Below are 12,743 nucleotides of genomic sequence, written 5' to 3'. Positions count from 1 at the left end.
ATGCCTCTGAGGAATTTTAATGCCAATTTTCTGTAAAATCCCCGTTCTCTAAAGTATGCGCTTTAGTTAATAACAGTGTATCAATATCGATTCATTAATTATAACAAATGTTCCATACTCACACAAGATGTTATCCAGAGGGGAGACTGAGTGAGAGGTACATAGAAACTCTGTACTATCTTCTCAATTTTTCTATAAATTTGAAGCTTTTGTAAAAAACAAAGCTTTCTTTTTTTTAAAAAAACTTGTTCTTCAAAGCCAAGAATTTATTCTTAGAAAATTCCAAAAACAATTGATTTACTATATACATACTAGATTAAACTGAACAGTAATTATTAATGATTAAAGTTTAGTGCAGAAGTTCCAAAACTGTATACTGGAATGTTTGTGATCTAAATCTTAAGATATGTTATATCAGTGATTCCTGATTTTTTTTTTAATTTTATAGACAAAGCATGATTGACAAAAATGTGTCACATACTTTTTAACTTTGTTATCAGTATCTTTGGGGATTGTAGCCATTCGAACCATATGTTCCTGACTCAGGTCCCTCTGTCCATCCTGAGAGTTGTTGAATGATGGTCGTAATGCCTGGGGTTAAAGAAAAGGTTTCGGAGGGGCTGTTCTCATGGGCTCAGGCTGAGTCTGGCCAGTCTTCTCACTCTGCTCGTTCTCAGGCATACGAACATGTTCTCTGGTGCTAAACATCCCATTCTAGTTGTGCCCTAGTGGAAGGGCAGCGTGGTTGATGTGGCCTCCATGTCTTAGCTGGGCTGCTTTTCCCTGTTATCTGCCCGTCCCAGCTTCCTACCACCACCCAGATTAAGAAGAACATATTTAATGAAGAAACCACTTCCTGTAGTCAAGATAATTCAACTTCATTTTACTTTCATCCCCTTTCTCCAGGTGGAGATCTGAGGGTCCAAGGAGGGAGACTCCTTGTCCAAGGAGGTATTGCCAGGAAGGAGGCCAGCAGCCCTCAGCAGGTAAGGAGAGCAAGCTGCTCAAAAGGCTTTTATTCTCAGAGTCCTGTGCCAACAACATCTGTATCACTTTTTTTAAAGACAAAAATGTAGGAAGACTGGTCAACAGAAATTTAATGATTATCCAGAGAGCCATAAGGGCTAGATGAGGACTCCAGAGGCCCCTATATGTCAGGAGCAGGGATTTTTATCCCTCTAGACCAGGAAGAGTTGAGTAGAATGAAAGAACCCAAGCTTTACCTAATTCAAACTCACATTTCAATTCCCAGCCAAAGGTCTTGAAGCATGGTGGGAAGCAGAGCTTCCTTGAAGAAGGAGTTAGGATCTGAGGTTGAATAGGTAAGAATATATCAACTCCTGAACATCATCAACACCCTATTTAGATGCAGACAATGGGAAGTTGGCTTATGACTCTCATAGCATGGTGACAATGCAATACTTGATAAAAATGGTTCTTAGAATATTTAGAGTTTGTTCTGTTTCTCTGCCATGTGCTTACAGGGTACTCCTATAAATTCCTTCTCTTATCCGGATTCAGAGACCTATTGACTAGTCCTGCTACACATTGGAATCTAGAAAAGGCAATTCCTTGGTTTGAGTTTTTTCAAAATGTCTGTGCAAGGAAAATGAAGGTGCTGGCCATTTTCCCAGGAGGAGATATCTGACTCAATGACTAGATCTGACACTTTGGTGATCCAAGGTGAGAAGGAGTTGAACAGCAACCCAGGTGTCTGGGCTTGGAAGGGGCCCCCTCCACCATTAATGGTAAGGAGATGAGGTCCAGAGAGGGGACTGAGCCCCAAGATTTCAGTCCAACTGCTCACTTCTGCAGCAATCTCACCAAACAGCAAAGGGTTTCCCACTCAGCTGTTCCCTGGTAGAGCAAGTGAGAGATGGAGATGTCTGGCCATTCTCCAATGCTAGATTCACCTCCCTTAGGACCCTGTGCTTTTCTGAAATAATGTAGGAAAATTAAGGGAAATCAGGAGGTTCCAGGGACTTAGCAAGGTTTAGGTGACAGCACAAGGTCACACAGGCTCTGAAACACCAAGCTATTGCTCCAGTATGGGTTTTATCTGATTCCAAAGTTCATTCTTCTACTTGAGATCTGAGCGCTTCACACCAGCATGTGATTAGTTAAGGCTGGAAAAGGGAGAGTAATGAAAGCTCCGTGTTGAATAGATATGAATATATGAACACCTGAACATCATCAACGCTAAATCTCCTGAAACCTTATTTCAGATATAATTATAGCTGAGCCAAAAAGCCACTATTAGCATGTAAAGCCTCTAGTGCACTTGCTGTATGAGCCACTGAGTATTCCCAGCCCTGTGATGCAGAAAGAAAAAACCCGAGAATTCAGCTCATTCACTCAAGTCACTGACACACCAAAGGAAAAGCTCTTGTAAGTCCATTTAGGTGGTTTAAGACTGAGGGACATGCCAAGAATCCATAAATAGAAATAAGCATTGGTCATCGGAGCAGTGTGGTCAGGCCCTTTCTGGCCGGGAGGTCATTTCGGGCCCCAGCAGCTACTTGTTCAGCTCTGGTGTCTGAACTACCAAAGTGAATTATTCACTTAGGAGAGTGAAAAACATCCAGCTCCCCCAGATTATCAAATGGAGTTTTCTAGTACAAAATGTCTTAGTCACTTGGAATCTGACCAAAGTAAACTCTTGGTCCCGACCCACCCATACGTTTGTGCTGGGTGGGAATGGATAAAGGGAAGTCCCCAAACAAACGGAAAGGTGAGTTGTCAGCCACCGAGAGTGTGCATGGCCCCACCTGGGGCAGGTCCACGCCAGGTAAGAGAGGGTGTGAGAAAGGCTGCAGGTGATGAGCAGGTCATAGAAGGGCCTTCAGTGGCATCTCTGTTCGGTTCCAGGCCTGAGCGGGGCTGTGGCTTGCATAACAGTTTGGCAGGGAGACGCAGCCAGGCGGAAGCACGCGGGTTTCCAGCAGCGTATAATCATCTTTGATTTCTCTGTTTGCTCAGCAGCTTTCATGTTGTGGGGGAGGCAGCGGTGCAGGAGGGGGGGCAGGATTCCGACACACTGCAGCCTTCTGTTTCCTTCTGCAGAACAAACAGCCCCAAACAGATCCCTACGGCCAGGGAATTAGCGAGGGGACCACACAGGTCCCGAGGCAGTCTGGGGGCGGAGCTGCCCCGGGGCATGGCCCAGGGCTAAGAAGGCCAGAGACTGACCTGAAGTCAGGTCCTCACCCGGTGCACAGGAGCCCAATGGGTTGCTGGCAGCACCTGATGTTGTTTGTCCCCTTGGCTGTGCGGGCTGTGGTGTCCCCCTCTTGTCACGAAGGTCACAGCCCCACACCATGCCCATCCAGAAAGGAAGCTTCTCAGGCCTCTCTCACTCACCAATGCCTCTGTTAGGCCGTCTCCTCCTTGGAGGTGCCAGGCTGATTATGCTGGAATCCGGGACAGGTGGGTACAACCAACTTAGTAACATCTCACTTGATTAAGAACACAGATTCCCAGCTTCTTTTGATCCTAGTCGGCCTAGAGTCGAATAGCGACTGTTCCCCTTCAGAATGGGCATGTACTCTCCACGCATATAGTCCCCACTATTCCCTATTCAGCAGGTGTCCTCAAACTACGGCCTGCAGGCCACATGCCAGTCACCTAGCACATTTATCCAGCCCTCCGGGTGTTTTTGCCACCACTGCCTGTCCTGCTTAGCAGACGACTCATCCTGGGCCCACAGTGCACACTCTCCAACGGTCTGAGGGACAGTGAACTGGCCCCCCTGTTTTAAAAGTTTGAGTACCCCTACATTGTCTTACATCTGGAGATCTCTTCATTTACTTACTCTACTTGCCTGGCTCTTGGAGACATTTCTAGGCTGTATTCCCTGTCCCATCCTAAGTGTAATCATTTGATATATAATAATCTGCTTACCTCTCTGATTCTCCCACTAGACTGTAAGCTTCTTGGACAGGCGCCTGAATTGATCATTCACTGATTCATGCAATAATAATCTATGGAGGGCTCACCTTGGACAGAGTGCTAAGTGCTGGTCATTTTGTTAGGAATATAGAACTCATCATGGGGCTTATAGTGTCTGGCAATTAGCACATGCTCTATATATGTGTTTAGACTGAATGAATAAATCAATAATTCTTCCTGTATGCAAACTGTTGACTTTGGCAGTGTGGTTTGGTTACCCACACTCTCAATCTTATGAACAGGTTTAGTGAAAGGATACACCTTGTTTTGCAAATGATATGCATGAAGTTGTATAATGTTGTACTCAGATGTTTCTCTATATTCAGATATTTTTCTAACCCCTAGCTTGCATCTCTGACCTCATCTTTTGCTGCTTCCTGCCCTATCCACCATGCTTGACTGCTAGTGTGATCTCCCTGCACTCACCTTACTCCTGGGCCTCCATGCCCATGCCGTCACTCTGTCCCTGGAATGCCCTTCATCTTGTTTTTACTTTATCTCATTACCACATCTCTCCTGGCCAGCTCCCAGGTACTTCATAACCCTCAGCTCAACCATCACTTTCCCAAGATCCCTCCAGCCTGGGTTAGAGGCCACTACTCTTTGTTCTAATTTCTTGTCTGTTCTTCTATGAATCTGCCTCCACCACCACTCTGCAAGCCCCTGAAGGCAGGGACTGAACTTTTCATGCCTGTATTCTCAGGGCCAAGCCCATAATAGGGACTTTATATATTCAGGTGTGCCCGTAAATGAAGCCTGAGCCAGGGCTAGCACCTGTTGGGGTGCTACACCAGTGCGTACACACCCTCAATCTGCAGAGTCCAGAGTACTAGCCAGGGAGCCAATTGGATTCCTGCTTTTTACAGAGTCTAGCTCTCTGTTGACATATCATGTTCTTTCTCCCATTATAATGACTACCCATGCTCTGTGTGTTTTCTTAAGTTTTCATTGTTTGAATACATGAAATTCTTTTGCTCTTTATATGAAAACAATGCCATCTGTTCGCTAGATGGAAATTCTGGATAGCTTCAGAAAAGCAACCAGGTTTCACTGTAGAACAGTCCAAGATATACCTCATGGGATTCCGGGTGGGAGGTAGATAAGAATAGGACAAGAACAACCTAGGGTTCTTAGTTTTGTGTGATTTTTCCTTCTTTAATTTTAGAATTCAGAACTTCTCCTTCAGATTCATTTCCATGGGATTTATGCCCCAATGAAAACTAACATCCTTTTTAAATTTCAGCCTAGCAGATCCAGGGGTGATAATAGTCTTTACGAATTCATGGTTCATCCTATATATCAGAGTCCCACAAACAGGTGTGCCTGCTGTATACATGCCTGCTGACAGCCACTTGGAGATCTTGGAAATCAGTAAGATACTTACAAGACTTACCTTGCAGGCTGGATGGAGGAGAGGTATGTGTATAAACCTCAGCAACACAAGGCAAATAGAAACAAGTGGTGTGAAGTGGTCAAGCTAATTAATCACTGTGGAAAAGTAGGAAAGGTGGTTAATTCTGCTAATGCCATCCCCTGCTTAAGGGCATCCAGTGCTTCTCTATTGGCTTCCAGGTAAAGTCCAGATGCCTTCATGTGGCACTCAAAGCCTTCTGCAATACAGGTAGGATCTGTACATTTAACTGGAAGGAAACTTTAACTCAATTTTTTTAAAAGAATTATTTATTGAGTACCCACTATGCCCCTAACACTCATTTAGGTACTGTTCTGATACCGAAATACAGACCATTTATGAAAAAGTCACAGCTAACATAATAATCAATGGGGAAAAACTGAAAGCTTTACCTCTAAGATCCGGTATAAGGCAAGGATACCCACTCACACTACTTTTATTCAACATAGTAGTGGAAGCACTAGTCAGAGCAATTAGGCAAGAAAAAGAAACAAAAGCCATACAAGTCAGAAAGAAAGAAGTAAAATTATCTCTATTTGCAGAATATATGATCCTTTATGTAGAAAATATCAGGCTCCAGAAAAAAAACTATTAGAACTAATAAATGAATTGAGTAAATCTGAGAAATACAAAATCAACATACAAAAATCAGTTGTGTTTCTGTACACAAATAATGACCTATCTAAAAAAAAATCAAGAAATCAATTCATCATCAATAAATAAATAAATGAAATACTTAGGAATAAATTTAGCCAAGCCTATAAAATATCTGTCCACAGAACACTATAAAACATTGATGAAAGAAATTGAAGGAGACACAAATAAATGAAAAGATAACCTTCATTCATAGATTGGAAGACTTAATATTGTTAAAATTTCCATAATACCCAAAGGAATGCACAGATTCAATGCAATCCCTATCAAAATTCCAATGACATTTTTCATAGAAATAGAAAAAACATTTCTAAAATTCATATAAAGCTATGAAAGACCCTGAATAACCAAAGCAATTCTGAGAAAGAAAAACAAAGTTGGGGGCATCACACCACTTTATTTAAAATTATACTGTGAATTAATTTATTATAGTAATTTTTATTGAATTTATTATAGTAATCAAAATAGTACTGGCATAAAATCAAGCACATAGACCAATGGAATAGAGTAGAGAACCCAGAGATAAACCTAAACACATATGGTCAACTAACTTTCGACAGGGCACAAAGAAGACACAATGGAGAAAGATTAGTCTCTTCTATCAAATGACACTGGGAAAACTGGATTTCTACATGCAACTGAAGGAAAGTGGACCTTATCTTACACATACACAAAAATCAACTCAAAATGAATAAAAGACCCAAACATAAGACATGAAACCATAAAACTCCAAAAACACAGAGGAAGAGCTCCTTGACACTGGCCTTGGCAATGATTTTTTTGGATATCACACCAAAAGCTCAGGGTACAAAAGCAAAAATAAATAAATGGGACTGTATCAAACTAAAAAGCTCCCATACAGCAAAGGAAGAAAAAAACAAAATGAAAGGGCAACCTATGAATTGGGAGAAAATATCTGCAAACTATATAACTAATGAAGGATTAATAGTCAAAATACATAAAGAACTCACACAACTCAATAGCAGAGAAATAATTATCTAGGTTAAAAATTGGACAAAGGACCTGAATATACATTTCTCCAAAGAGGACATAAAAATGACCAGCAGGCATATGAAAAAGTGCTCAACATCACTAATCAACAGGGAAATACAAATCAAAACCACAATGAGATATCACTTCACAACTGTTAGAATAACTATTATCAAAAAGACAAAAGATAACAAATATTGGTGACTGTGTGAAGAAAAATGAACCTAAAACATGATTGGTGGTAATGTAGACTGGTGTATCCACTGTGGAAAATAGTATGGAGATTCCTAAAGAAATTAAAAATAGAACTATCAGATGACCTAGCAATCCTTTTTTTCGGGTATCTACCCAAAGGAAATGAAATCACCACCTTGTAAAATACCTGCACTGCCATGTTCATTGTAGCATTATTCACAATAGCCAAGATATGGAAACAACCAAAGTGTCCATCGATGGATGAATTGATAAAGAAACTGTAGTATATATATGCAATGAAATATTATTCAGCCTTAAAAAAGAAGATCCTACCATTTGTGATAACATGGATGAACCTAAGGGACATTGTGCTAAGCCAGATAAGCCAGACACAGAAAGAAAAATACTACATGATCTCACTTACTTATGTATGAAATCTAAAAAAGTAAAAAGCTAAATACACAGAGATAGAGAATAAAATAGTGATTACCAGGGCTGGGGTAGGGGAGGAAGGAAATGGGGAGATATAGGTCAAAAAATACAAAGTAGCGGATACATAGGATGAACAGTCTAGAGGTCTAATGTACAACACAGGGACTAAAGTAAATAATATTGTATTATATTTGGGGTTTTTGCTAAAAGAATAGGTTTTAAGTGCTCTGCTTCACACACAAAAAATGAATAACTATGTGAGATGGTGGATATGTTAACTTCCTTGACTGTAGTAACCATTTCACTATTATATATCAAAACATCACATTGTACACCTTAAATATATATCATAAAATTTAAATAAATCATAAAAAAATTAAGATTCATTTACAGAGCACCTACTATGTCCCTGGCACTCATTTGGGCACTGTTCTGGTAGCATTTCAGGTGTATCTAAGGGATACATCAGAGAGCAAAGCAGATGAAAATCCCTAGCCTGGTGGAATTTATACTCTTACAGATCAGTTTTACCTGTTCATTGCAAAAGAACACGCTGATATTTATCCTCATTGAAGTTGCTGACCTCCTTCAAGGGCTTGTCAATGCCAGGACTGATGCTCAAAACAATTAGCCAGGTGACCTGGACTGCATTGGAGTTTCGTTAGGGGTACTTTGAAACATTTCAGTGGTATTTGCCTTGCCTAGAGATAAGCAGGCGCTTGGCAGAGTACGGAGCACAGGGCTTGCTTTATCTCAGAACACAGGCGCCAGGCACTGTAGGAAAGAGTGCTGTGGAGGGCAGGGCCTGGGCAGGACCTGTGCTGGGAATGGAATGCAGACTCAGGGCAGAGGAGGCAAGTGCAGGCGGCTGCTGCTCAGGTCTGCAGGTAGCACAGATGGAGGGCAGGGGGCTGCAGCTCCCTTGTCTATTTTCTTTCCTCTACTAGACACAAGGTGCTGATGTAAAATGTTCTGGCCTCCATCAACAAACATCTTCCAACAGCAGAGTGGAGAAGGTAGCAAGAAGGGCTATAAACCCAGGAAAAAAAAGAAAGCAGTCAGCAGCTGTGGAAGGAGGATGAAATCAGTGGCAAGGGACCGTGTGAAGCCTGCACTCCAGCTGGAAGGCAGCACATGGGACCCTGTGGGAGTCAATCTCGCAAGCTGAAGACACCATGTGTGTGTTCCAATGATGTTAACGTTAGCTGCCCCTCAAGACGAGAGCCCCAGCTTAGGTCTCTTACAGAAAGTCTGGTAACTGATGGTTCTTTGAGAAGTCCAAATGTCATGAAACTTATCTTCAAACTGAGAGTCATTCATAGTCCCAAATGTGATGTCCCTTCCCAATCCTAGCCATGTTGGTTAGCTTGAGATCTTTCCAGAAGGTAAATTCTTGGGGAAAAAAAATGGGTAGAGGAGTTGGTCAGAAGTCCTGGGTGTGAGCCTTAACTCTGCTGACCATAGATAGGCAAATAATCTGCATGCAGATTCAGTTTCCTCATTTGCAGGATGGGAAGTTTACCACCTCCCTGCCTGCCTCCCTGGGTGGTATGCGGATGGGATGGGAATGCAGTGGATGAAGGAGAAGGTTGTGCCTGGAACCAGGGCTGGCATTTCCCTATGCATCATCCGTGATGCTGTGCGCAGGGCAGGTGTGCCGACAGGTTACGTAACAAGCAGAGTGATCATAACAAAGGCGGGGTTGCTCTTTCTATGCCTGTCCTTAGCAGACTAGGTTGCAAAACATGGCTCTCATTTCAGTATCTAATCCTTTAGGTGTCAAGAAACAAGACCCACAGCATCCTTTCTCCACATTAACCCGGTCACGCACCAGGCCTGAGCTCACCCTGCCCATCGTGCACAGCCCTCAGAAGAATCTTGGACAGCCACTGCCGGTGTCCATACAGCTTGCCTTGTTCTGCTCCATATCGTGAATACAGCAATCAAAGGGGCATCTTGTGGTTGATGGCGGATTTTCCCAGTACCCAACTCCTGGGAGTACGTGCACCAGGAAGAGCTGTTTGGGGTCAAGCACTTATTAGTTTAACTGTTGGAACAGCCATGGTTCTTCCTGCCAAATGTCCCAAGACAAGGCTTTCCATTTGGCACTGGTGGTTGAGGAGCTAAGCCCTGCTGGTGCACACGGGGCTGGAGCTGAGGACCTGGAGGTCACCCTGACTCATGCTCCTGGGGCCATCACCTCCTTGTCCCAGATCATCAGACTTGCATTTCCATGTGAATGAGCCAAGGAAAGAAGTGTTTGTGAGTTTTATGGGGCTTTTATTCTCTTCTTTTCTTTAAAAATTGGACTAGAAACCCCAGTCCTTTCAGCCTTCTTCCTCTCCCTGGAGTCCTCCAGTGTGCATTACTGCTAATGGGGCTTTGGGCGCTGCCAACTCAAAAGGAAGAACAGGTCCGTGCTACATCTGTGGCCTAATGAGGAGCCCTGAATGGAAATGAGAATCAAACGTGCATTGAAAACTCAGTTCTCAGTCAGCCGTGCCTCCCTCGCCTTTGCCATCCCAAGGTCCCTGAGCCCAGTGCCAGCAGAAGGTGACCTGCCAAACTGATACCCCATGCGGCTTGGGGAAGGGCCCTGAAATGGGACCCAGAAGCACACTCTGAACTCGTTTTCTCTCCACTCAGCAGCTGCCAAGGCAGGGGCAGGCTCGGAGGCAAGTGGGAACAGGAACAGGGTCCGCATGACTGAGCAGAATGAAAAATCTGGGGACAGGGAGCGGGGAGTCAGATACTGGGCGACAGCCTGAAAACTGTCATGAGGAAGTTCACTGCGCTCTCAGCAGGGATTGGGAACTGTTATCTCAGCATCCCTAGCGGAAAAAAACAGGGATGCAGGTAGCAGAGCAAACACGGCCCCCAGTCAGGAGTCTGTCCCAGGTCCCCGTCCTGGCCCTAGGGCAGGTTAGCAGCTGCAGCGTGGATAAGTTTGCCTTTGGGGCCTCAGCTCCTAGTGTGTAAAATGGGGGTAGTAATACATGCTCTGCCTGCCTCCCACGCCCCTGTGAAAGCTTTGTGAGACACTGAGGAAGGGCTTTCTCCATTAGAGTCCCAGCAGATGGGAGGCACTATTCATTGGTCAAAGGTCTTCTTAGGCAAATGCATTAGTAAAATCTAAAGGTGGCGAGGTTAGCTAAGCAGCTAGCAAATGGGCTAGGTTGGAATGAGAGTGGGGATCCCCTCAACCTGCAAGGGTGCGGCTAATAATGATTAACGCTCCATATTAAAAGGCACTTGTTCAGATAGAACCAAATGGAGGAGCTCTACGGTAGCCGAGTGGGATCAGTGCTGCTGAAGGCACGTCAGCGTGAAAGCCAGCAAAGGTGGGAGCCTGGTAATGCTCATCCAGAACAATCCAGGGGAAGAGGAGAGGAGGTGGTCCATGTGGAGATGGGCCACCACAGCTTGAATGCCTTTGGATCGCACAGGCAGTTTCCAAGTTGGGGTTCCTGTTCGCCAAACCCTCTTCTGATGGTGTCCTGATTTGCATGGAGAGTCCTTACCAGGGACAAATGTGCAGCTCCAAGGACTTTACTGTTTTCTGTAGAACTGGCACATTTTTTGCTGTGTAGCTTTCTATATCAGTTTCCTAGGACTTGGATTCATAGAGATCATCTCCCTCTGTCCAATCTGGGGCACTGACACTATGGAGCTTTTAGACCTGGAAGGCTGGGGGAGGACCGAAGCTCAATATGGTGAGAGTCCCAAGGTTTGCCAACTGTGGGGCTTTTCCTGGACATCCACTTGGCCTCCCCTGGACTATACTACTCCCCTCTAAATGACAAAAGCTCTGATCATCTAAAAAGCTGCCCTGGACCAAGGTTAGGGGCTGGAGAAATGAAAAGAGAGAGATTTCAAAACAGCTTTGTTGATAACATAGATTTGAATGGAGATAAAGAAGCAAATGAAATCTCTAAGCTTTAGATTTAGTGAATTGGGGTGGAGGTAAGGAAGAGAGTGTTCCTACTGAATAACATGAGGGGTATAAGGTTGACACAAGGTTGACACATGCATGGTGTTCACCCTCCCCCCTCGGCTCACAGAGCTGTCAGTACTTAATGTTGGCATTCTTCCCTTCAGAGAAGGACCAAAACCTTAGAGTCTTTCTCAACCCCAAACATTCTAGGAACCACTCCAATAGGTCAGAGCTACTATATAAGATGAAATCATGAGATGTCATCTTGGAGCTGATATGCAAAGGAGTCACTCACTAAATAGTCATTGGTTCCTTGTTGATAATCCCAGTCAGGTTAGTTAGACAATCCTTGACTTCAGGGAAAAAAAGAAAGAAAAGAAAGAAAGAAAGAAAGAAAGAAAGAAAGAAAGAAAGAAAGAAAGAAAGAAAGAAAGAAAGAAAGAAAGAAAGAAAGAAAGAAAGAAAGAAAGAAAGAAAGAAAGAAAGAAAGAAAGAAAGAAAGAAAGAAAGAAAGAGAGAGAGAAAGAGAGAAAGAGCAGTAGAGCTTCTCTGGTATCTAATCTCCAATAACAGCCACAATAAAATACGGAAAGTTATGACAATCCCCGGTTGTGCCTTGTGACCATATTTCCTGCCTCATATAGTGGAGAAGGAGAGAGAAAATTTTCATTATGATGTAAGCAGAAGCTAGTGATAAGCTCAAAATACATAGGAATCCTTGTCCATTTGAGACCCAGCTGTCTTCCTAAGTTAAAACTTAGGAAGTTGTATGATTCCTCCTACTGCCTCCGTACACACGTCTCTACCATCATCCACCCCATCTAAACCAGACAGGAAGCTCTGAGTGTCCGCCATAGGCGCCTACTGAGAAAGAGACCCCAGGCATTTCTTTCTGCCTGAGTCACTGTGGTTCATGTCATCTGCCATAACAGATATCAACCCTGCCAGAGCTGACTGCAACAGAATTTGGGCCCTAGTCAAAGGCAATCAGGTATGGGATGCCCCTGATGCAGGACATACCTCCACATGGTACCGTGGGGAGAAATTCTACCCCGTGGTGGTCCTCCACATTGGATGGTGACTGTGCAACCACATCCTCTCTCTTGAGGAGCGTCAAAGGTGCTCACAGAGAAAGAGAGTCCCAGGAGCTCTGCAGTAACAAGAATCATGTCTGTCTAT

The 12,743-nt window shown here is 43.7% G+C and overlaps 1 long non-coding RNA gene across 1 annotated transcript in view; it reads left to right on the top strand.

Annotated features, from left to right (window-relative positions):
* Positions 1–10,018, top strand: part of LOC105854936 (uncharacterized) — a 32,003-nt gene extending 21,985 nt beyond the window's left edge. Inside the window, exons 4-7 of the long non-coding RNA XR_012914539.1 lie at positions 907–986; positions 1,253–1,322; positions 5,521–5,569; positions 9,407–10,018. This is a non-coding gene — a long non-coding RNA (uncharacterized LOC105854936). The remainder of the gene's footprint in view (positions 1–906; positions 987–1,252; positions 1,323–5,520; positions 5,570–9,406) is intronic.
* Positions 10,019–12,743: the final 2,725 nt, after the last annotated feature.

Source organism: Microcebus murinus, chromosome 23 (assembly GCF_040939455.1).
Source record: "Microcebus murinus isolate Inina chromosome 23, M.murinus_Inina_mat1.0, whole genome shotgun sequence".
Taxonomy (NCBI): domain Eukaryota; kingdom Metazoa; phylum Chordata; class Mammalia; order Primates; family Cheirogaleidae; genus Microcebus; species Microcebus murinus.
Note: the sequence above shows the minus strand (reverse complement) of the source record. Positions and strands in the feature narration are given on the sequence as shown.